We start from the raw sequence: 26,135 nt of genomic DNA, 5'->3' as shown, positions 1-26,135 counted from the left end.
AAAGCAGCTATCAGTAAGGAAAGCAGCTATTGGCTGTCCTAGAAGTCGCTAAATTACGTCATCACCTCATTTGCATAAGTGGCCTTGTGCATGTAATTGTGATGGAAGCTGTAGGAGAGAGGAACAGCGTCGTGGGGGAGACAAAAAGTGAGTTAAAAAACACCCTAAATATGTTAAGAACTACAGATGAACTTTCTTCTGTCGTTTCTTGTTTTTTTTTATGTCACAATTCCAACCCTCCTCCTTTATATGGGCTTGGGACTGACAAAAGTGACTCAAAAGAGACACTCTGGCGGAGTTGCTTAGTTTTTTATTATAAAAAAAAAAATGTGTTTAGTTTTCTTAGTTTGGTTTTTAACCTTATGGTCCACTTAGGAGCCTACAACCAAGTCTCAGTAAAACATGAACATTTTTAACCCTTTTTTAAACATTTTTTTTAATACAATCTAAATGGACCAAAAAGAGACAATAGAAAAAACTCTCAATGGCAATGTGTGAGAATTATGGTGACTAGGCTGGCCCTAATTCATGTACATTTTTTATGTATGCCAGGGCGGGATCAGCTAGGGTCGGCTTCCTGCATGCGCGATTCATTTGCAGTTTCGGCGGGGTGAACATCTCCTGCTCTGACTGCAGCTGGGAGGGACTGCTGTGTGAGGACTGGGCCGCCTGTGGGTGCTTTGAGATGGGGGTGGGGCCCACGGCAGCGCTCGTTGAGAAGAGTAAGAACGCTATGTGCTTTCACTTAAGTCTCCAATAACACCAGAAAAAGTCGCTATTTTGAAAATGTTTCGCTAGAGGGGTCTGAATACTCGCTAAATATAGCGAAAAAGTCGTTAAATTGGCAACACTGATCCTATCTAAAAAGGGATTAGTGCAATCTGGGATCCTTTGGACTTCCCTACCTTAACCCCCTACTACTTATTCTATGGTATATTGGCGATCACACACAGTAATATGCATCCCGCCACCTACTTTGCGGGATGGAAACAGGATTCCCTTAAACTGAACTACCAAAAAATAAATAAAACATATCTGATCCCTACACAGGCTCAAGGGGAACCTGGGAGGGCGGGGTCTTCCGGCACCAGTACCCCTTGCAACTCTTCCAATGTTAAGTTCTTGCATCCAGAACACTTTTCTGCTGCAGCCACAATAATGTCTAGTTTCTTCGACTTCTGCTGTACAGTTTATAACTGTGGCAATGAACACAAAATCCCCCTTTTTGAGGCACAGGGTACCTTTTTGTCTGTCAGCAAACATTTACTACAGGCTGTGGGGTATCCACTAGCATTACTTGTTTTTGCAAACCTTTTAATCGCCTCTGCATATGAGATTCGATTGACTGCTCTAACTTTTGACACTTCAATTTCCTTCACCCTTACAGGGCACTCCAAGGAACTCAGCATCATTATATCCACCACAATTGCAACACCGTCGTCCTTCTACATACCTTTCTTCAGAATAATCTTTTTGTCTGCATACACTTGAAACATGGCCCAATTCTTACACTGCAGTGGTTTGGAGACGAAAGCTCTTACGTCGTATCTTACAAAACCAAGCTTCACATGCATAAGTACTTGCTCTTTATTTAAAAAACAACAGGACTGACAGACTTTCGTCTTTTTCTCCATTCACCCAGCGGGTCAGATGCCAGGCACCAACCACACCAGGAATTCTCTTCAACTATTCAACCTGAACATCCGTTGGCACCCCTGAGATGACTCCTTTGACCTGTGCTCTACTCCGAAGTTCAAAACACAACTTCTGTGGTCCGGATTCTTTTGAGGCTCACTGCAATCTTCCTCTGCTCTTCAGAAATACAATTAATTAAAATAAGACCACTCCTGGTCACTCTGACAGACTCTTCCAAGCGCATACTTCACAATTTGACACCTCAAACGGGTTTCCCACATATGCATCCCAACAAGAAGTGATTCATTTGCACACGTATTCTCCATTCCAATTTTAGACAATTTATTTTTTTGTTCCAGTTTTCAATATTACTGTTGAACATTCGCCTTCACCAAATTTACTCAACGCGCTGATCCATTTGAACTCATCAATCATTTCTGCTATCTTCCTCCCTTAACCCCCTACCATTTGACATGTCAACTTCAATGGGGTAGGGACGTCCCAAGAATCCAGATAGCAAAAGAGCTGGTTAAAAAGGGTACTCCACCGCCTCACTATGGTACTTTACCGCGTCTACTGGAAGATCAGATGAATTCACACAAAATCAATGTGAAAAACAAATGCCCCATAGGATAGTTCTGATTTGACCATTTAGACCCATCGGACAATCATAGTCGGGCGGAACATTGAAAATAGCTCATCATCAAAGCAGAGGTCATCTGAGGGTGATGCAAGATATGGCAGCTTCAACACAAAGTCTCTCAATACACCTAGTGCTGCCACTCCGATAGTGGAGAACACAGATGCCAGCTGGTAGAGGGCCTGTCCCCTGGCACTGCGCCCCAGACCTGGCTGAAGACTAGGGATCAACTCCTGGAGCTCCAGAAGTTTAGGGTCTGTGCCCTGTGGCTAAAGATCTCATACATACTGGGTCCATACACCTCAGTGGCTGTCACAATGGCACATAACCCCTCAGCGCTTTTTGCAATTCTCAGTGCAGAAGGTACATAAAATCCTTAGATCAGAGAAAGCCTGCAGGTCCTGATCTTCTTGGTCCCTGCTTTTTACAACTGGCAGCTGATTTCATAGCTGAACCAACTACATATCTGTTCAATCTAACCCTGGAATTTAATGAAATTCCAAAGATCTGGAAATCAGCATTTGTCCTACCACTTTTAAAAGGGGGAGATCCAACTCTTTAAAATAATTATAGGCCAATCTCAAAGCTGTCACCCCTGGCGAAAATACTTGAAACCCTTGTCTATAAAAACTATTTTATCTGTTCACTATCTCTATTTTATCAATGTACCAATCAGGCTTCAGAAAGAAGCATAACACAATTACAGCAGCCGTTAAGGTTTTAAATGATTTCACTGAAGCCCTTGACAAAAAACAGCACTGTCTCACTTTTTATTGATCTCTCGAAGGCTTTTGATACAGTTGATCATGCTGTACTGAGGCAGAGATTGTCGAGTGTCGGTCTTTCGGCGCATGCAGCTGCATGGTTTGCTAACTATGTGTCTGATAGAAGAACTCGGTGCACTCAATTTGATGGGCTCATGTCTGTTAAATTGTCTGTCTAATGGTGTGCCCCAGTACTCTTATTCACTATTTTTTAAAATTATTTAGTCAAATGTGCAAAATGCACAACTTCACTTTTATGCTGATAATGTTGTTATTTATTGTTGTGCCTCATCTCTCTCAAAAGCTTTCCAGAACTTGCAAACTGCTTTTTATATTGTTCAACATACCTTGTGTCAATTGAAGCTTATCCTCAATACTGACACCTAAACTAATGGTGTTTCCTAAGGCAAAAAATATACCTCTGAACCTTTCACCTATTACTACCTGTCAGGGCAATGAGATTGAGACTGTAACCTCGTAAAAATCTTGGAATTTAGTTTGGTAAATGGGCTTTTATGTACTCTGCGCCATCGGCTTGGAACTTCTTACAAAATACTTTTAAATTGGAATAACTTTTTTTTTAAACATTGATGAAGGATTTTGAGACTGATTCCCTGACCTGTCAATATTTTTAATTTGCTGTTTAATGATTTTGAAATACTCTTGTGAATTCTATGTTTTTTTTCCTAGGTTACCTGTAGTTGTTCATGTTGTCTGTCTGTAATTGTGTAATGACTTGGTGCTGCCTATCTTGGCCAGGACGCTCTTGAAAAATACATTTCAAATCTCAATGAGCCCTTCCTGGTTAAATAAAATACGAGTCCTGTGAGGCCATGCAGGTTATGAACACCACATTGGATCTGGAAGTGGTGGGCCAGAAAGGGGCTGAGATGCTTGTATCCCATCACACCCAGCACATGCTGGTCATCTCCCTTCAGGGTTAGAGCAAAGAGGACCAGAACACCCAGAGAAATAAGGTGTCCATAACTGACAGGATGTCTGACTGGTAACTGGTGTTCTCCTTGCCGTGGCCCTTGTTCAGATGTGGACTTTACAGGACAAACGTTACACCCAGGCCGAAATAGCAGGCTAATAGGTGGATGAGGATGGATCCCCCTGCGTCGTTGATCTTCAGGTACTTGAGCACAGCACATTCATTGACTGAAAACACTGGGATCTCCAGCAGGGCTTTGACTAGGAGTTGCACTAGGCTGGTCTTCCCCAGGACGGCCCCAAAGGAGATTAGCACCACGGCACAGGCAAACTCTGCATTGATCAGGTTGATGGCCCCCTGGTGGATATTCCCATCATGGCTGAACTGGAAGTAGCCCTGCACCAGAATGGCCCACTGGATGGCGAAGGTGGCCGTCAGAAGGTTGAAGACCGTCCCACTGAAGCCGTAGAGGCAAAAGAAGACCAGAAGGCACCTCAAACCGATTAATATCATCACCTGAATGTCAGCAAAGAATGGGTAATATCTGTAAAGTGCGTTGTCCACTGGTTTGGTCTCATTGTTCTGCAGTTTAGCATCATCGTTGTAGCTAACAAAGGCAGCATATAGGGCTAGGAAGAGCACCTCCAGGACAGGAATTCTCACCCTCAGAATTGTGAAATGCTTCTTCACGCTGACAGCTGTTTCACAAATATGACCAGCATTACTTTTTCTTGCCATTGTATTATCTCTCCCTAGATAAGAAAAGCATAGAAACACTGCTACTTGTACTTTGGCTATTACAATAAGCTATCGCAGGGTCAGTGTTGGAGAAGCTACTCTATAAAATATAGCTACCAATTACTTCACATTGGAAGAAGTTGAGCTACAGTAAAGCTACCCTGAAAATTAAATATATACTGAACCAAAATGTAAACGCAACATGAAACAATTTCAAAGATTTACATTTTATATAAGTCAAATTTAAATAAATAAATTAGGCCCTACTCTACGGATTTCACAGGACTGGAACAACAGATACCTTTAAAAAAAGTTAAGGGTGTGGGTCAGAACCAGTCGGTATCTGGTGTGACCACCATTTGCCTCATGCAGATCTCCTTCGCATAGACTTGATCAGGGTGTTATTTGTGGCTTGTGGAATGTTGTCCCACTCCTCTTCAATGGCTCTGCAAAGTTGCTGGATATTGGCAGGAACTGAAACATGCTGTCATACACATTGATCCAGAGCATCCCAGATGTGCTCAAGGGGTGACATGTCTGGTATGCAGGCCATGAAAGAACTGGGATATTTTCAGCTTTCAGGAATTGTGTACAGATCCTGGTGACATGGGGCCACGCATTATTAGACTAAAACATGAGGTGATGGCGATGTATGACTGGCACGACAATGGTCCTCATTGCCATTGATAAAATGCAATTATGTTCATTGTCTGTAGCTTATGCCTACCCATACCATAACCTCCCCTGCCAAAATGGGGCACTCTGTCACAACGTTGACATCAGCAAACCACTTGCCCACACGACACCATACATGTGGTCTGCGGTTGTGAGGCCGGTTGGACACATTGCAAATTTCGCTGTAGTTCGGTTCAGCGTAGTTTGTTTATGTTTTCGCTCCAACCATAAAAATTAGCAGGTTGATAAGCTAAATCAGGTTAGTTACAACTGGGGCTGTAGTGAAAACCTACAGGAGGGTAGCGCTCCAGGAACAGGGTTGTAGAGCCCTGGGCTAGGCCTTGTCTGGTGAGTGGGACTTTTATATATCATTTTTTTGTTGTTGCAGCTTAACCAGCACGTTACCGTTACCCAGCTGTATATAGTCTTGCTATTGTTATTTTCAGTGGTGGAAAGAGTACTGTAAAATCCTACTCAAGTAGAAGTACTGTTACTTTTAATGAAGTACTTGTGTTGAAAACTACTCAAGTAAAAAGTAGCACATTTTAAAAAGTAGTTCTATGTTACTTCTAAAATAATTAGCTATTTCAATTTTGATTATTTTCATTCTCCTTTTACAATAATGGACATTTGAATCCAAGCTTCACAAACAAATTAATATCAAAAACATTTACTTTTCTATATACTAATGTATATTGTGGCGTACAGCAGGTCAGCCACCAGAGGGAGACTCGTTGAGGCCTGGTGACAGACGGAGTACACATCACGAGGCGATGGCTTTATCTGCTGGACGTGCCAGGTCTCGACGGGCTTTCCTGCCAGGACTAATTGTGGCTGATTGGTGAGTAATCAAGGGCTGATTGCTCACCAGCTGTACAAGTCCCAGAAAGCTGCCAGAAGGGCAGCACACGGGAGAGACTGGGGTGTGAAAGGACTCCAGTATAGTTGGGGACGGTACCGGAGGAAGTTCAGTTTTTGATTCCCACAGGATACAGCAAGATCCGGAGCCCAGAAGACGGTATCCCGTGGTATCTCTTGGGGGAGACCTTTTCTTTTGGACTTTTATTTTAATAAACACCTTTTGAAACTGAGCTAATCCTACTCTGTCCGTGTCTGATCTGTGTAAACGTTTTGACTCAACCCCCTGGTCTGCCACAATATGTGATATTGTTTACATGTAATGCTTGACAGGCTAAATGTTCCAGAAAATAACCAACAAGATCAAATACATTTTTAATATTAAATCTTCAACTTCACATGTTCAAAAGGCATTTTTTTTTTTTGCGGAACTACCTATCGAACACTTAACTCACTTCACTTCCCTCTGAATTTGCCATTCAGTTTCAGTAGGAGCTGATTTTCTAACTTAATTGAGTCTATCCTGGCTCGCTTTGCAGTGAAGAGTAGTCCAGCACAGCTAAGAAGACGCTCGAAGGCAGGCCTGTGTTGAGTTTGAGGGACAACTTCTTTATGTACGGAAAACCATTTTGTCCGATGGACTAGCAAGATACCCATCCAGCTCCTCTGTATCATCTGACCCTTTGGTTGTCAGTGATGAGAAGAAATCCTCTTCATCAGATGAATGCTGCCTTAGATGCTCAGTCTCGTCCCGTGTAACTGTGTCAAAAGGATTCTTCATGTACGCCAAACTTGTACCTTGGAAACAACACAACATTCACATATCCAGTGCTTCAGAAAACTGTTGTGTGGCTGACAACACAATCATATTATTGGCATTGCAATAGCTCTAACACAGACTTCCACACTTGTTATTCTCAGATACTGAGATTGATTTGAGTTGTTCAAATGCATTCAGACCTAACAAATTCTCTAATGTTGAGTCCATGTCTGGCTGTACCCAAACATAGTTATATGCAAAGGTTATTGTCCAGCACCTGTAATGAAACTTAAATAAAGAAAAACAAAAAACTATTAAAGACTGAAAGATCAAAAGATATCATATGGACAATGAGGTTCAAACCTTTTGGAGTAAAGAAATCATACCGGCTGTGATGACATCAGCTTTGTCAGTCCAAGACGTCTTGAACTTTGGCAGAAGGATTGCAGCAGCAAAAAGCTGTGGCTCCTCCATCATTTCTCCAAATAACTTTTGGAGACCGTTCTGAATGGCTCTGATAAGTGGTAGGCACATTTCGAAGATGCTTCCGGCCTTTGAAGTTTTGTTTTTAGAAAGAAATCACTGGTCTCAGATTGTAGAATGTTCAAGGCTTCATCACTTTGCAGTACTCATTCAAGAAGGACGTTTCTGCCGGGCTCAGCCTGAAAGACAAGGTAAATGTAATACCTCTTAGAATTCTAACATCTCATGGACAATAAATATTACTGTAATAGGAAAACATTACAATGATTCAAAGAATTGCTAGTCACATTTTCACTTAATTCTTCACACACATTTCTTATGGCATCCTCCCCCTTCTCTTGTATGATACGCGTGATCCTCTCCACAGCCAGGTAAGTTGAGTTCCAACGTGTCTGATTTGGACGGATCAACTGCAGTTTGCACTCATTCTCTACAACTTCAGCTTGTTGCAATGAGGTTCAGCAGGTGACATGCACACCGGGTGTTGCTGAGGGAGTTGATATTCTAGGCCACTGTAATTTTCTAGGATGGAATAGGTGTCTTGGTATTCAACCTGCTCTGCTGGCTCTTCAGCATCTGAGTCTCGGTCTGCTGACTCAACTGCCTGGCTCTGCTCATGTAACAGTATAAGTTTAGACCGTCCCCTCGCCCATACCCGGGCGCGAACCAGGGACCTTCTGCACACATCAACAACTGACACCCACGAAGCATCGTTACCCATCGCTCCACAAAAGCCACGGCCCTTGCAGAGCAAGGGGAACTACTACTTCAAGGTCTCAGAGCAAGTGACGTCACCGATTGAAACGCTAGCGCACACTGCTAACTAAGCTAGCCGTTTCACATCCGTTACACTCACCAAAAACATTGAATGCTTTGCACTCTCTGTTGTGGTTCTTACCACTTTCCCCCTGATCCTCTATGCACAATGGATGCCATCGAGGGCACCTGCAAGCACATCAAATGTGTGGGAACCTCTCAATCGCTTGCATGCGAGTGCAGCAGAACATCTTACCAGAGTTTCTTCATCTATCCATGTAACTCCTTTGAGCTGTCCAACAATCAGTGGTGGTGGCAACATAATTTACCCTGCCAAGGTCTGCCATAACTCTCTTCTTCATGTGATTGCTTCATGTATTCTTGAATGAACAGTAGATCACTTTGCATTGAGGATGCAGGGTGGTTACCAACTATTTAAAAGCTGGTTGTTTGACCAGAGAATAGCCCTCAGATCAAATTGACAAGCTTGTCAACGGTTGCCTGTGAGATGCACCTGGCTCCTCCCACTGCCATCATTTCAGACATCTTTGTTTTCTTGCAAGTTGAAGAGGTGTTTGATAGTTCCTTGGTTCGTTTGTTTGTGGTTGCAGAGGCAAGCATATTGTAGTTTGTCATCTTTAATGGATGTTTCCTCTGTAGACAAAATCATTGCATCAATCTAGGCAAAATTTATATAGCCTGACCAGTTTGGTTTTATACAAATGAACTTAAACCAGCACAAAGTGCAATCTGTAAGTATTTGGGCAATGACAACATTTTTGTTTTGGTTCTGTAGTCCAGCACATTGGATTTTAAAATAATGACAATGGGGTTAAAGTGCAGGTGTTTTTATTCATATCAAATTAACCATTTAGAAATTACAGCATGTTTTGAATATTGTCACTGTCCAAATACATACGGTTATTGGGGAATATTGTTCTTTCTTTTCCCCAGTTAGAATAACTATAGTTTTACCAAAAATGATTTTGGGCTATTATTCGAAACTCAATGATCCAAACAGATATAGCTAGGTAATGAGCAAGCAAAAAAATATATACTGTACAAACCTAAAAAGCCCAGGTATCAAAATTATTTATTTATTTATATTCACAAATGCATTACTTTCACTATTAGCTATCCCCAACAACTTACATTATGGGGATGGCTAGCTACTAGCCACCATAATGTCAATGCGGTAGTAGCACGCACTACAGCTTATAGTTCTTCAGCTGTATAAAGACGTTGGTCAGGGTTAGCTTCTCACTAGCTAGCAACAGGATTAGCTAGCTAACGTTAGCATTATGCTACAGATTGAATGCAGCTGGCTAGTAGCAACACTTTGTTAGCTACATTACATAGCCTACACAACACGATAAAATATATTTATAACTTTTGTACCACTACATGTTTCCTCAAGTTTGATGCAGAGTTTTTGTAGTCAGCCACCGCCACCATCTTTGGTAAGCAGAGCTTACATTCCATAGTTACACTGTCTCCTCTTCTCTTCTCTGCTTGAAGTTGAAGTGTTCTTTGAGATGCGGCCAGGGATTTCCTTCCTCCTGGTTTTCAGAACTGTACTGTTAGAAAATCCTGCTACCGATCATCACTTTGTCTGCATACACAGCTATGATTGGGCCATTTTGGCGCGAAGCGTGAAATTGAATTGTATTGGTCCATCTGGTCACGTTACTTATCAGTGACAAACAAGTGAACAGTTCTAGCCGCTACAAAAGGCACAAACTTTATGTGCTTGCCATGATGATGTGTATCCTTTTTCTAGATTGTACTCTGTGTAAAGTGTGGCAGCCCACTTTCCAGATCCCAATCACAGGAATTCTAATCACCTGTTCACAGACCTGCATGTCATCATCCCACACTATTTAGTTCAGTTCCTTGCACCCCATCACTGTGAGGTATTGTTTGTTTTGAGAGAGACTTTTTCGGAGCACTGGGTTTTCACCGCCTGTCTCTCCTCCCATGTATGATCGTTTTTGCCTGCCTGCCTCACTCATGACGCCTTTTGCCTATTCCCTGCCTGTACTGTTGCCATTTTTGGACCTACTGTGTATGACCTGCCTGCCCCTGGACCCAGCTACCTACCTCCTATGGAGGAGATTTTCTAGATTTTTTAGTTTGATACAATGTATTGGAAGATTTTTGGTCCCTCCTAAAGGCCTAGGTCCTATAGTCACGATTTGCCACTGTGACTACCGCATCTCTGTACCCCACAGCTACAATTATCTGTAAGGAATCTCAGTCAAAATTTCAAACACAGATTCAACCACAAAGACCAGGGAGGTTTTCCAATTCCTCGCAAAGAAGGGCACCAATTGGTAGATTGGTAAAAAAATAAGGTCTGATTTCAAATGATGTGCTCAATAATCAGTATAAAACTTTTACTTTGATTTATATAACACTGAAGCCTCTGGAGATTCCCAGTTGACAGACACTATCCCCTCAAGTTTACCAATACCGAAGCTAAACGACAAAGTTAGAATGGATCTTGATAAACCACTTACCTCTTCAGAAATTTTACAAGCCATAAAGTCCTTAAAGAATGGCAAAGCACCGGGACCAGACAGGTTCTCAGCTGAGTTTTTTTAAAGACATTTGCTTAACAACTCGTACCGCTTTTAGCCTCAGCCTTCTCCCACCTGTTTGATACCAAATCTCTACCCCATACTTTTTACCAAGCCTCTATATCAATAATTCTAAAGAAAGATAAAGATCCCATTGAGTGTGCCTCCTACAGTCCTATTAAGCTATAACATATTGTATCATATCTATCACTTTTCCTTAAGACTGCCTTACCTTTTATAATCAACCCCGATCAGACAGGGTTTATTTAAAAACAGACACTTTTTTTTTTTGAGATGCCCATTTATATTATTTATATATATATATATATATATACTCCACCCTCTGCAAACTCAGAAATAGTTATTTTGATGGATGCAGAAAAAACATTTGACCATATTAGAATGGAATTATTTATTCCAAGCTTTAAAGGGCTTTGGTTTTGGAGATGCATTTATTTAATGGGGTAAAATAATATACACATTTCCACTGGCTTCTGTTTGAAGTAATGCCATCCTTTCTGAATACTTTCCTTTACAACATTCCACTAGGCAGGGCTGTTCACTTTATGCTGATTATATACTTTTATTTATCTCTGATCCAATGTTATCTGCACCAATGGTTTTGAATACTCTTGAAACCTTTGGGGACATATCTAGGTATAAACTATATCTGCATAAATGTGAAATGTTTCCTATTTTCCCGCATGATGGATCCACCAGTTTGGCTACACTTCCATTCAAAAGGGTCACAAGCAAATTCACATATCCAGATGTTTCAGTTACCCTCCATTTTGAAAGATTTCCTAAAGGCAAACTTTACAAAGCTACTAGAAAATATTAAACTTGACTTTGAGCGTTGGTCTCTTCTCCACTTTTCACTATCTGGATGCATAAACACTGTGAGAATGAATGTCTTGCCAATGTTTGCCGCCTATTTCAATGTGTTTTGGGGGATATTTGTTTTCAGCTCATGAAACATGGGACCAACACTTTACATGTTGCATTTATTATATTTTATCTATCAATAAAAAAGTGGTCAGATGAAGCGGATGCTAAGCTACAGGACTGTTTTGCACCCCCCTACGCTGCTGCTACTTTCTGTTATTATCTATGCATAGCCACTTTAATAACTATCTACATGTAAATAATTATGTCAATTACTTTGACACCGGTGCCCCCACATATTGACACATTGACTCTGTACTGGTACTCCCTGTATATAGCCCCGCTGTTGTTATTTACTGCTGCTCTTTAATTATTTGTTATTCTTATCTCTTACTTTTTTGGGGGGGATTTTCTTAAAACTGCATTGTTGGTTAAGGGCCTGTAAGTAATCATTTCACAGTAAGGTGTTGTATTCGGCGCATGTGACAAATAAAATTTGAATTGATTACCCCCAAGCCATAAGCCTTCTGAACTGCTAATCAAGTGGCTACCCTGACTATTTGCATTGTCCCCCCCCCCCCCCCTTACGCTGCTGCTACTCTCTGTTATTATCTATGCGTAGTCACTTTAACTCTACCCACATGTACATATTACCTCAATTACCTCTACTAACTGGTGCCACCGCACATTGACTCTGTACCAGTACCCCCTGTATATAGTCTAGCTATTGTTATTTTTCTGCTGCTCTTTAATTATTTGTTACTTTTATTTAAAAAAAATTACTTAACACTTATTTTTCTTAACTGCAGTGTTTTAAGGGCTTGTAAGTACGAGTTTCACTGTATAGTATTCTGTTGTATTCGGCGCATGTGACAAATAAAATTTGATTTGATCTATCTATAAAGCAGGCATTGAATATCCCTTTGAGCATAGCAAAGCTATTAATTACACGTTGGATGGTGTATCAATATACCCAGTCACTACAAAGATACAGGCATGCTTCCTAACTGAGTTGTCGGAGAGGAAGGAAACAGCTCAGGGATTTCACCATGAGGCCAATGGTGACTTTAAAACAGTTACAGAGTTGAATGGCTGTGAAAGGAGAGAACTGAGGCTGAATCAACAACATTGTAGTTACTCCACAATACTAACTTCATTGACAGAGTGAAAAGAAGGAAGCTTGTACAGAATAAAAAATATTCCAAAACATGCATCCTGTTTGCAATAAGGCACTAAAGTAAAACTGCAAAAAAATGTGGCAACGAATACAAAGCTGAATACAAGGCTTTATGTTTGGGGCAAATCCAACACCACATCACTCTTCCTATTTTAGCAATGATCATCAACCAACTTGACAGAGCTTGAAGAATTTATTGTACTATATAATCATTCAGCAAACACATGCTCTCAATATAATTAACGCAAGTCATCACAACCTAAACTCAAAGAGCACACCTTTCTCCAGGTGCAAACACTAAGCCTCAAAATTGTTAACACACCAATCAGAATGGCAGAATCAATAAATAGGGCCAAGAAGCATGTCCATATGCTTTGGAACAATGGAGCCTTACAATGCTGAAGTTGCAAGACAATAGAGAGGATGAAGATGAGGACAACGACAACAACAACAAAGCCAAGTAATCTCAGATGAAATCCGTGCCACCCTAGTTCATCATGTGCTCATACATGGGAGGACTATGAGAGAAGCTGGACAGCTAGGCATGGTCCTAGGGCTCAGGTCCTCCTAGAGAAGAAAGAGAGAAAGAAAAGCGAGAGAGAGAATTAGAGGGAGCATACTTAAATTTGCACAGGACACCGGATGAGACAGGAGAAATACACAAACTCTGCTTGTAACCCCACAGATTGTAACCTGACAACACCCATGCAACTAGACGTCACACACACCCCAAGGGGGTAGAGAGAGAGAGAGAGGATATATTACATACAGTTATGTCATTGTCTTTCATACCTGTTGTAAAACATTGAAACGTTAAATATTTGTTAAACTTAGAAATGTCCTTGTTTTTGAAAGAAAAGCACATTTTTTGTCCATTAAAATAACATCAAATTGATCAGAAATACAGTGTAGACATTGTTAAATGTATTGTTTGTTTTTCATATTAATAATACAAATTTTAAAACAGAAATACTTTATTTCCATAAGTATTCAGACCCTTTACTATGACACTCAAAATTGAGCTCAGGTGCATCCTGTTTCCATTTATCATCCTTGAGATGGTTCTACAACTTGACTGGAGTCCACCTGTGGTAAATTAAATTGATTGGACACGATTTGGAAAGGCACACTCCTGTCTATATAAGGTCTCATAGTTGACAGTGCATGTCAGAGCAAAAACCAAGCCATGAGGTCGAAGGAATTGTCTGTAGAGCTCCAAGACAAGATTGTGTCGAAGCACAGATCTGGGGAAGGGTACAAAAAATGTCCCCAATAACATAGTGGCCTCCATAATTCTTAAATGGAAGACGTTTGGAACCACCAAGACTCTTCCTAGAGCTGGTCAACAGGCAAACTGAACAATCGGGGGAGAAGGGCCTTGGTCAGGGAGGTGACCAAGAACTAGATGGTCAGTCTGACAGAGCTCCAGAGTTCCTCTGTGTAGATGGGAGAACCTTCTCTACAGCGCTCCATCAATCAGCAGATTCCTACATTTGAGGTCGTCGATCCCCTCCATCTTTCCTCGCACCCCCAGAGGCCTTGATGAGCTTGAGAGATGGAAGGCAAGAGAGTTCTGTTAGTTTCTCCTGTACATGGGGAAACCTATGCTGAAGGGAGCATTTTCATGTTTGAAAACCACCTGCAGACAATCAAGAAGATGGTGCGATCTGTGAAGAGTCCCCTAGCTCAAATAGTCAACAGACTGGAGGAGAGTCTGACCAGGCCAATTGAACAGCCAAAAAGCCAAAACCACAAAAAAGAGCAAGGACCAGACCAAACCTGTTGCAAGATGGAGAGAGCTGTGAGCTTGTGGTGGTGGTTGGGAAAGAGGGAAAGGGGCTTTGCAAACTGTACCACCAACCAGAACCTCTGTTCTTGGAGTCATGCAGCTCATCCCTGATTGGTATGTTCAAATACCACAGGAGAAACACTGTTGTAAAATGAATACCAACCACAGAGATCTGGCAGAGGGCCATACGAGTGGAGAGAGGACAAAATACAATTTTTATTGCAGTACTACATCTGAAGATGCCTGCTGTGGAGACTAACACACTGACACAAACACAAACAAACATGGTGGCTGACCTAGCTGAGATCTTGACGAATGGAAGTTGTTCCATTGCCACTAGTGGCACAAACATGGGCCTGACAGACCTGACCTCTGAAGATGCAAGGTTGTAACTCTCTGGAGAGGAGATGCCGCTATTAGATGAAGGAAGACATGCCACTGCCAAGTAACTCTCAGAACTCTCAAGATGCCTGCTGTGGAGACTAACACACACTGACACAAACACGGTTGCTGCCCTACCACATATGAGATCTTGACGAATGGAAGATGTTCCACTGCCACTAGTGGCACAAACATTTGGTGAGAACACAAAAACCGTGTGCCACAGTGCCATGGTAGTGGTCACTGATCAAAGTTATCTTTCAAATCATATCTAATTTTATTGGTCACATACACATGGTTAGCAGATGTTAATGCAAGTGTAGCGAAATGCTTGTGCTTCTAGTTCCAACATTGCAGTGGAATCAGAACATGATTTTGTGCATACGCGTGTCACGGTTTGGGGTTTAGCTTGCCCAAAGCCTGATGAATTTCTAATGAGCTTATTTGAACATATTCTTCATAAACATTGAGACACCTCACCAGTGATCACATATAACTAAAAGATCTTCACTATGAACTCACCAAAAGGGATTCACATTGACATTGGATACAATTCTGAAAGTAATCAAATGATCATGAAATAATGGAAATGCACACTTATTTTTTTTTGATTGTCCATGATCAGGCGCAGTGGGTCCTGGAGGTGGAGGAAGGCGGGCACCATCAGCCAGAGACTGACAACACACTCGTCTTGTTCCAGGACAGAGAAGAGAGTGACTAAATGCAACCAATTGAGGAGTTTTTGTATGGAGGTCAATGAGAGAGTATTGAATTTGGTCAGCAAAAAAATGTAATTGCTCATTTACTATATGAGGTGAGGCTTATTTGATGTTTAAGTTTTACGAATGTACTGATACAAGTAGACAAGGTCACAGTGGATAATGACTTGATTTCAAACTTTTAAGTGTGGAACTGCACTGCTTGCATTTTGTCTACTTGTATACTGTATGTGCAAACCCTCAAGACAATGACAAACCCTCAACACCATTCTCAGATGGACTGTACACAGCTGCCCAGCAAACAGCTCACTTCCTGGCACCATAGATTCAATTAATTCATGGTATTTTAACCTTTTATTTTAGGTTTAGTTTAACCTGAAACATTTATTTTATACTTCTCAAGTACTGTATTTTTATTAATGTGACTTGCAACATTGAAAATGTGACTCTACATTCACCTCCTTTCACGTGCCTTCCATATTTTCTTAAAGTTTAACGACATGTATTTCCATTGTTAAGGCTAAGTTCTTTGTTAGAACCTTTGTAGGATGGCATCGTTAAATCTCCAAGCTGTTTCCAAGCTATTTCCGAAAACCATCGTTACTAATGTTGCACTTGAAAATGCTCTTTATTTACCGACTGCCTCAGACCACTCGTAGGACAGCTAAGGGCATTATTATACACAAGATATCTGCTATACACGGAATCAATATGTTTTTCTGTCTCTCTGTGACCACTGTTAGCTTCAGAACAAAGTTGACTACAAATACAAAGTTGCCAATGTCTTTGGAATTGTTACAAACAACCAAAGGATACAAATATACTTAAAATGTAAACTGAAATGACTGCATAGCAAGATAATTAAGCAACATGGGCCTATATATTTAAAGCATATTGAAATCAATTTCATGTTTAATCAAGTTCTATTTTCTATTGTACTACATTTTCGCCCTAAGCATTTAGAATAAGCCGCCTCACTATTTGCAGCCATAGGTGTAATGTATCTTTAGGGGCTGATCTGTCGTCAGTATTGTGAAATAATTATAATGTTAAGGTAAGATTTGAATGGAGAAAACTGTTTAGAGAGCAGCGCTGGATTTCTTTTGATCCTATCAGTATCAACACATATCTTTCTTGTATGTTGGAAGCATTGTCATACAATCTGCGATGGGAGCTTTAACAGTACATGGATAAGGTTGATAGAATCCATGTGTGATCACTGCCATGCAGTCATGGGTGAACAGGGAGTACAGGAGGGGACTGAGCAACAGGGAGAACAGGAGGGGACTGAGCATGCACCCCTGAGGGGCCCCCGTGTTGAGGATCAGCATGGCAGATGTGTTGTTACCTACCCTTACTACCTGGGGGCGGCCCGTCATGAAGTCCAGGATCCAGTTGCAGAGGGAGGTGTTTGGTTCCAGGGTCCTTAGCTTAGTGATGAGCTTTGAGGCCACTATGGTATAGAATGCTGAACTGTAGTCAATGAATAGAATTCTCACGTAGGTGTTCCTTTTGTCCAGGTGGGAAAGGGCAGTGTGGAGTGCAGTAGAGAGACTGCATCATCTGTGGATCTGTTGGGGCGGTATGCAAATTGGAGTGGGTCTGGGGTTTCTGGGATAAAGGTGTTGATGTGAGCGATGACCAGGCTTTCAAAGCACTTCATGGCTACAGACGAGAGTGCTACGGGTTGGTAGTCATTTAGGCAGGTTACCTTGGTGTTCTTGGACACAGGGACTATGGTGTTCTGCTTTAAACATGTTTGTATTACAAACTCGGTCAGGGACAGGTTGAAAATGTCAGTGAAGACACTTTCCAGTTGGTCAGCGCATGCTTGGAGCACACGTCCCGATAATCCATCTGGTCCTGCGGCCTTGTGAATGTTGACCTGTTTAAAGGTCTTACTCACATTGGCTACGGAGAGCGTGAACACACAGTCGCCCGGAACAGCTTCGGTGTTGCTTGTCTCGAAGTGAGCATGGAAGTCATAGAAGTGTGGTAGGCACGTATCACTGGGCAGCTTGCGGCTGTGCTTCCCTTTGTAGTCCATAGTAGTTTGCACGTCCTGTCACATCCGACGAGTGTTGGAGCCGGTGTAGTACGATTCGATCTTAGTCCTGTATTGAGGCCTTCCCTGTTTGATGGTTCGTCTGAAGGCATAGTGGTATTTCTTGGTTAGAGTCCCGCTCCCTGAAAGTGGCAACTCTACCCTTTAGCTCATTGTGGATGTTGCCTGTAATCCATGGCTTCTGGTTGGGTTATGTACGTACAATCACTGTAGGGATGAAGTCATCGATGCACTTATTGATGAAGCCAGTGACTGATGTGGTTTACTCTTCAATGCCATTGGAAGAATCCAAGAACATATTCCAGTCTGTTAGAAAAACTGTCCTGTAGTTTAGCATCTGTGTCATCTGACCACTTCCGTATTGAGCGAGTCACTGGTACTTCCTGCTTTACATACAGTATTCTTATACACAGTGCAGACCTGAGATGACACAAAGTGAAAAAAAATTGCTCAAAAGTAACAGATAAATGTTCCTCAACACACAAACTGTGAACACATTTGTGTGTTTGAGGTTCTTGTTGTGGGTGGGTGGGTGGGGGGGGGGGGGGGGTGGGGGGGTTCAATCCAATGCACTTACAATAAAAACACTCAAAACATCATCACTGTGTAATGAAACCATGCAATGATGAGATCTGGTGTTTGTTACTCTTGCACACGTGCAACCTGCCTAAATGACTACAGACCCGTAGCACTCACATCTGTAGCCATGAAGTGCTTTGAAAGGTTGGTAATGGCTCACATCAACACCATTATCCCAGAAACCCTAGACCCACTCCAATTTGCATACCGCCCAAACAGTTCCACAGATGATGCAATCCCTATTGCACTCCACACTGGCTTTTCACACCTGGACTAAAGGAACACTTATGTGAGAATGCTATTCATTGATGTGGAAGTACCACCAGAGTGCAGGCTGGGCTCACGGATAGTAGCCCAACAAGGCATGGGAGACAAGGTAACCAGAAGCAATTAAGCACAGCTGACGGTACTAATAACATATTCTCCTTCCCCTATAAGAGAGAGTATGGAACCAGCAGAGAAGGGGGGAAAACTATCTCTGGAAGATGGCCACCGAGGCAGAGGAGCTATCCATGAAGAACCACTAAGACGGTGACAATCCCATGACTTCTGTTGTAGTTTAAAGATAATCGTATTGTGTTCCTGTTTAATCTGGAGAAGATGTATGTTTTTTCCTTGGGAGATTTTCATTGATTATGTTGGAGTGTTTGTGTTGACCAAATGCCCTCAATAGAGAACTGTGTTCAATCAAGAAAACCTACTCCTGACTCGTTTATTCCACCTTTCCGCTTTAGTGACGCCCAATTACTTGGTCCAGAATAACAACCTATCCCTCAACGTAACCAAAACTAAGGAGATGATTGTGGACTACAGGAAAAGGAGGACCGAGCAAGCCCCCATTCTCATTGATGGGGCTGTAGTGGAGCAGGTTCCATGGTGTCCACATCAACAACAAACTAGAATGGTCCAAACACACCAAGACAGTCGTGAAGAGGGCACGACAAAGCCTATTCCCCCTCAGGAAACGAAAAAGATTTGGCATGGGTCCTGAGATCCTCAAAAGGTTCTACAGCTGCAACATCGAGAGCATTCTGACTGGTTGCATCTCTGCCTGGTACGGCAATTGCTCGGCATCCGACCGCAAGGCACTTACAGAGGGTAGTGTTAGGGCTAAGCTGCCTGCCATCCAGGACCTCTACACTAGGCGGTGTCAGAGGAAGGCCCTAAAAAATTGTCAAAGACAACAGCCACCCCGGTCATAGACTGTTCTATGAGTACCAGAGTGCCATGTCTAGGACAAAAAGGCTTCTCAACAGTTTTTACCCCCAAGCCATAAGACTCCTGAACAGGTAATCAAGTGGCTACCTGGACTATTTGCATTCTTCTTTTTACGCTGCTGCTACTCTCTGTTTATCATATATGCATAGTCACTTTAACTATTCATTAATGTCCATAATACCTCAATTGGGCCGACCAACCTGTGCTCCCGCACATTGGCTAACCGGGCTATCTGCATTGTGTCCCGCCACCAACCACCCGCCAACCCTTTTTCTACACTACTGCTACTCTCTGTTCATCATATGCATAGTCACTTTAACCATATCTACATGTACATACTACGTCAATCAGCCTGACTAACCGGTGTCTGTATGTAGCCTCGCTACTTTTATAGCCTCGCTACTGAATAGAGCCTTTACTTTACTACAAATAAACTTTGATTTGATTGGATTTGAATTTGCTTAAATTAATAAGAAATACACACCTGGTGTGAACAAGAAACAAATGTTCAGAGATTTGAACTTAAAAAATAATTATCATTCGAGAATTGAGCCAAAGCTATTGAGAGAACCTGTAACATACACAACACAAAAAATCATACAAAAGAATGCCAAAACAGCTCCTACACCATTTTGCATGTCTATTTGAATGTATGCGAGACACTGTTCTTTGTTACCTTTTACATGCACAGAAACCCGAAAAAGTGTTTTAAACACCAATATGAAGAACCACATATTTCAGAGAACTTCTATTCTGTTTGAAAACACATTGTGTGTTTCAGAACACTTAAATTGGCTTTACAGCCTCCAAACACCAGATCTCATCTTAAGTACATTACTTTGCATGGTTTCATTATACAGTGATGGTGTTTTGAGTGTTTAATAGAGGAGGGAGAAGGCAAAGAATAAGTCCCTGATGAAATCAGAGCCACAATTGTGGACTGTGTCATCAAGCACAAGACATTTGCAATGTGGATACAGCAAACAATTCCATCAGGCTAAGAGGGATCCAAAGTGCAATCATAAATGACAACATTGCAAATATCAATTCTGTCAGCATTTCCACTCTAGATGGAGTTTTGAAAAATAATCAAATGACTATGAAACAACTCTACAAGGTGCCACTTGAGAGGAATAGTGACTGAGTGAAGGAGCTGCGTTACCAGTATGTCCAGGTAGGAGCTGCAGTACCAGTATGCCCAGGTACCAGTATGTCCAGGTAGGAGCTGCAGTACCAGTATGTCCAGGTAGGAGCTGTGGTACCAGGATGTCCAGGTACCAGTATGTCCAGGTAGGAGCTGCAGTACCAGGATGTCCAGGTAGGAGCTGCAGTACCAGTATGTCCAGGTACCAGTATGTCCAGGTAGGAGCTGCAGTACCAGGATGTCCAGGTAGGAGCTGCAGTACCAGGATGTCCAGGTAGGAGCTGTGGTACCAGGATGTCCAGGTAGGCGCTGTGGTACCAGTATGTCCTGGTACCAGTATGTCCAGGTAGGAGCTGCAGTACCAGTATGTCCAGGTAGGAGCTGCAGTACCAGTATGTCCAGGTACCAGTATGTCCAGGTAGGAGCTGCAGTACCAGGATGTCCAGGTAGGAGCTGCAGTACCAGGATGTCCAGGTACCAGTATGTCCAGGTAGGAGCTGTGGTACCAGTATGTCCAGGTAGAAGCTGTGGTACCAGTATATCCTGGTAGGAGCTGTGGTACCAGTATGTCCAGGTAAGAGCTGTGGAACCAGGATGTCCAGGTACTAGTATATCCAGGTAGGAACTGTGGTACCAGTATGTCCTGGTATGAGCTGTGGTACTAGTGTGTCCAGATATGAGCTGTGGTACCAGTATGTCCAGGTACCAGTATGTCCAGGTAGGAGCTGAGGTACCAGGATGTCCAGGTAGGAGCTGTGGTACCAGTATGTCCAGGTAGGAGCTGTGGTAACAGTATGTCCAGGTTAACCATTGGTGTGCACATGGTATATTGTACAGGGAGTTTTACTGTACTTCAGCCTGTATATATTTCTTGAAGTTTTAGATACCCATAAAAACATTTCTACTTTACTAAACTGTCTGATTCCAGAAAAGGCTATGTTAAACTAACTTCATGTTTTGTTTCTGTGTTACTATATAGATAATAATGGAGCTGGAAGGACATGAAATGACCCACATTCTTGTTTTTGTGGAAGAGGCTAGGTTCAATCTGGCCGAAGGCAGAGACGTGGAAGCAATCTCATTGGCCACGAGCCACAATTGTCACACCAGGCCAACGTGGGGGCAATATTACAATGTGTGCTGCCATTTCTGAGAATGTTGTGAGCAAACATATTCCACACATTGGGTCCTATAACACCCAACTTCTCCTGTCCTTCCTAAATACACTGTACAGAGACCTAATACCAGAACATGAAAGAGATTGCATCGCAAGGGAAAACATCAGATGTGATTCTGACTAAAATCTCTGGCCAGACCAACAAGAGCGACAGGGTGTCCACCAAGAAGATGGGAACTTGTAGTGTGCGGAGGTACTATTTATTGTTTTTTACAGAACTGTCGCAGGTATTTTTTGCATAGATGTCATTTTGTGGCAAATTTTCTGTTCAATATATATGACTTTACATCTAAGAAATATGTAAAAATGGACATGCAAATGTGAATGTTCTGTTTACATACAAATGTGCATATCCTTTTTCTGTGTACTACACTATTGTTCAGTATTGAATTTTCCCAGTAAACTTTGACCTACTGTTGAAGTCGGTATCTAAAAAGCTCAGTGTGATACACAATAGCATTCAGCTAGACAAAACTGGCGTTCTGGTATAGTTCAGTAAGCAGTCAGTGTCCACAAAAAAGTAGAACAAAACTGAAATGTGTATTTAACAAACATTTCCAGGGTTGACTGCCATGGTGAAAAAAACATCTAAACATTTTGACCAGTACGGCTCACACGATGACAAAAAAAACATTTTATTTTGGTGGCGTTGTTCAATTTACTGACACAATAACTAGGCTTTGAAGCACAAATAGAAAAAAATTGGGTGAGTGACTACATTTTGCAGACATGCAATAGAGTTGTGATGCCCCATAAAACAGTTGTGACAATTGCACTTACAGTTTAGAGAATGTTAAGCCTGTTTAAAAAATTGAGCCAAAGCGATTGAGGAAAAACTAATTATTTATATATATTAGCTTGTTTATACACTAGGGGGCACTATATGTTAGGGTCATTGGTCACTGGGCAACTACAGTTGCCTGGCACATTGTGACAGTATGCTGTTACAATCAAAATGTTTAAGGCTATACAAGTTATAGCAGAGCTAACATGTATAAAGTAGTTCTTCATCTATGTTATTTACGTGTTTCATGTTTATCATCATTGCTTGGTATGCTATTTCTCTGTCTCTCTGCAGAAAACCATACATGCAAGACAAGGATCACAGACAAATTCCATCAGAACTGTCAACGCAACCATGTTATCTAACGCTAATGTACTGTGACTCAATTAGAACAACACAAATGTCCCAACACAAAAATACAAATTTCCCTGACAGACAAAATAATGGATGACTATTTGATAGCATTGAGCCCTGGGCTGAAGTTTTTTAAGGGCTACTGTTTTAGAGAGTAGCACTATTTTAGACGACCATAAGAGCGTTTTAACCTTTCCCAGTAGTGCTCCCAGTCTCTGGCAAGGTGTTTCAGAACATGCAGGGTTCTCCCCATTAATTTCTGACAAAGTGGTGCTGATGTAACGCATGGGGAGGGGGAAGCTGGAGTAAATGCCATTTCTTGAAATCTTGAGCCTCAAATTATGGGTGTGTTTGTAAATTCACTCTGGCTATCTATTCCGATTTCAGAGCACTCTCGTCTGTGTGCCAGAGCGCAGAATAATTTATGATTTTACGAACATGCAACATCGTATATGACCTGTCAGCTAAAAAATGAATTAAATTGTTGCCAGCTGCACAGTTAGTCACCATAGCTCTAGATAACATGAAAACATCTTAACTAGCTCTGCTAGGGTCAGCAAAATGATCAGAGTGATGTGTTCTCTCATTTGTGTCTGGAAGTAACTAGTAAGCTAGCCAACTTTAACCGTTAGCTTGGGTGCTTCACTGCCGTTGTGGGGTCAGAACGCTCAAATCTATCCTACTCCTCTGCCAGAGGGTCCAGTGCGCGTTCTGAACGCTAGCTAATATCAATTCAGCAAAAAAAGAAACTTCCCTTTTTCAGGACCCTGTCTTTCAAAGATAATTCCTAAAAGTCCAAATAACCTCCCAGATCTTCATTGTAAAGGGTGTTAACACTGTTTCCCGTGCTTGTTCAAAGAACCATAAACAATTAATGAACATGCACCTGTGGAACGGTGCTAAGACACTAACAGCTTAAGACACTAACAGCTTACAGACAGTAGGCAATTAAGGACACAGTTATGAAAACTTAGGACACTAAAGAGGTCTTTCTACCGACTCTGAAAAACACCAAAATAAAGATGCCCATGGTCCCTGCTCATCTGCGTGAACATGCCTTAGGCATGCTGCAAGGAGGCATGAGGACTGCAGATGTGGTCAGGGCAATAAATTGCAATGTCCGTACTGTGAGACGCTTAAGACAGCACTACAGGGAGACAGGACGGACAGCTGATCATCCTCGCAGTGGCAGACCACGTGTAACACCTGCACAGGATCGGTACATCCAAACATCACACCTGCGGGACAGGTACAGGATGGCAACAACAACTGCCCGAGTTACAAAAGGAGCGCACAATCCCTCCATCAGTGCTCAGACTGTCCGCAATAGGCTGAGAGAGGCTGGACTGAGTGCTTGTAGGCCTGTTGTAAGGCAGATCCTCACCAGACATCACTGGCAACAATGTCACTTATGGGCACAAACCCACCGTCGCTGGACCAGACAGGACTGGCAAAAAGTGCTGTTCACTGACAAGTCGTGGTTTTGCTTCACCAGGGGTGATGGTCGGATTCACGTTTATCGTCGAAGGAATGAGCGTTACACCGAGACCTGTACTCTGGAGCGGGATCGATTTGGAGGTGGAGGTTCCTCATGGTCTGGGGCGAGGTGTCACAGCATCATCGGACTGAGCTTGTTGTCAATGCAGGCAATCTCAACGCTGTGCGTTACAGGGAAGACATCCTCCTCTCTCATGTGTTGCCCTTCCTGCAGGTTCATCCTGACATGACCCTCAGCATGACAATGCCACCAGCCATACTGCTCGTTCTGTGCGTGATTTCTTTCAAGTAAAGAATCCCATTGAGCACGTCTGGGACCTGTTGGATCAGAGGGTGAGGGCTAGGGCCATTACCCCCAGAAATATCCGGGAACTTGCAGGTGCCTTGGTGGAAGAGTAGGGTAACATCTCTGACAAATCTGGTGCAGTCCATGAGGAGGAGATGCACTGCAGTACTTAATTCAGCTGGTGGCCACACCAGATACTGACGATGACTTTTGATTTTGACCCCCCTTTTGTTCAGGGACACATTCTTCCATTTCTGTTAGTCAGATGTCTGTGGAACTTGTTCAGTTTATGTCTCAGTTGTTGAATCTTGTTATGTTCATACAAATATTTACACATTAAGTTTGCTGAAAATAAACGCAGTTGACAGTGAGGACGTTTCTTTTTTTGCTGAGTCACTAGTTTCCTAATTGACAGTGTTTTATCCTGAAATAACTAGGCTAATTATTGACTCCAAACTGGATGTTGAGATAAAGGAGCGATGGTTTTCAAATTTCACATGGTACGAAGCAAAGAAAACATGGTGGTGCAGTGCTGCTATTGGATTCTGGGGAGAACACCATTGGAGGCCAATCCTCCTCAGGGAATTTCATAAAAATAAAAATAGTGAAACATTCAAAAAGTTATCCTTTTTAGATAAAACTATACTAAATATATTCACTGATTATTGATTAAAACATACTGTCTTGCAATTAACAGCACTCTGTAGGGAGGCACCATGTCGTAGCCGGAGGACAACTATCTTCCTTTGGATACATTGACTTCAATATAAAACCTAGGAGGATCATGGTTCTCACACCCTTCTATAGACTTACACATTAATTACGACAACTTCCGGAGGACATCTTCCAACCTATCAGAGCTCTTGCAGCATGAACTGACATGCCTAGTTAAATAAAGGTTAAATAAATAAAAACTGACATGTTGTCCACCCAATCAAAGGATCAGAGAATAAATATAGTACTGGAAGCATAAGCTACAGCTAGATAGCACTGCAGTGCATAAGATGTGGTAAGTAGTTGACTCAAAGAGAGAGAAAGACAGTAGTTGAACAGTTTTGAATAAATAAATGTATTCAAAAATGAAGGAGGAGCAAGAGAGAGTGAAAGAAAGAGCAAGCTATGTATACATAGGGATGCTATGTTAGCGAGCTGGCTATGACTATCCAACACTGGAACTCTTCGAAGTCAAGGTAAGCTTTTTGGTTTTACTAATTTATTGCCACTGGTGTCCGTCGGTGTAAGTGCTAAACTGTTACTA

The 26,135-nt window shown here is 42.0% G+C and overlaps 1 pseudogene; it reads right to left on the bottom strand.

Annotated features, from left to right (window-relative positions):
* Nucleotides 1–2,286: 2,286 nt before the first annotated feature.
* On the bottom strand, nucleotides 2,287–17,820 carry LOC139417534 (ammonium transporter Rh type B-like; annotated as a pseudogene).
* Between the last annotated feature and the right edge of the window lie 8,315 nt (nucleotides 17,821–26,135).

This window comes from Oncorhynchus clarkii, chromosome 9 (genome assembly GCF_045791955.1).
Source record: "Oncorhynchus clarkii lewisi isolate Uvic-CL-2024 chromosome 9, UVic_Ocla_1.0, whole genome shotgun sequence".
NCBI classification, from domain to species: domain Eukaryota; kingdom Metazoa; phylum Chordata; class Actinopteri; order Salmoniformes; family Salmonidae; genus Oncorhynchus; species Oncorhynchus clarkii.
Note: the sequence above shows the minus strand (reverse complement) of the source record. Positions and strands in the feature narration are given on the sequence as shown.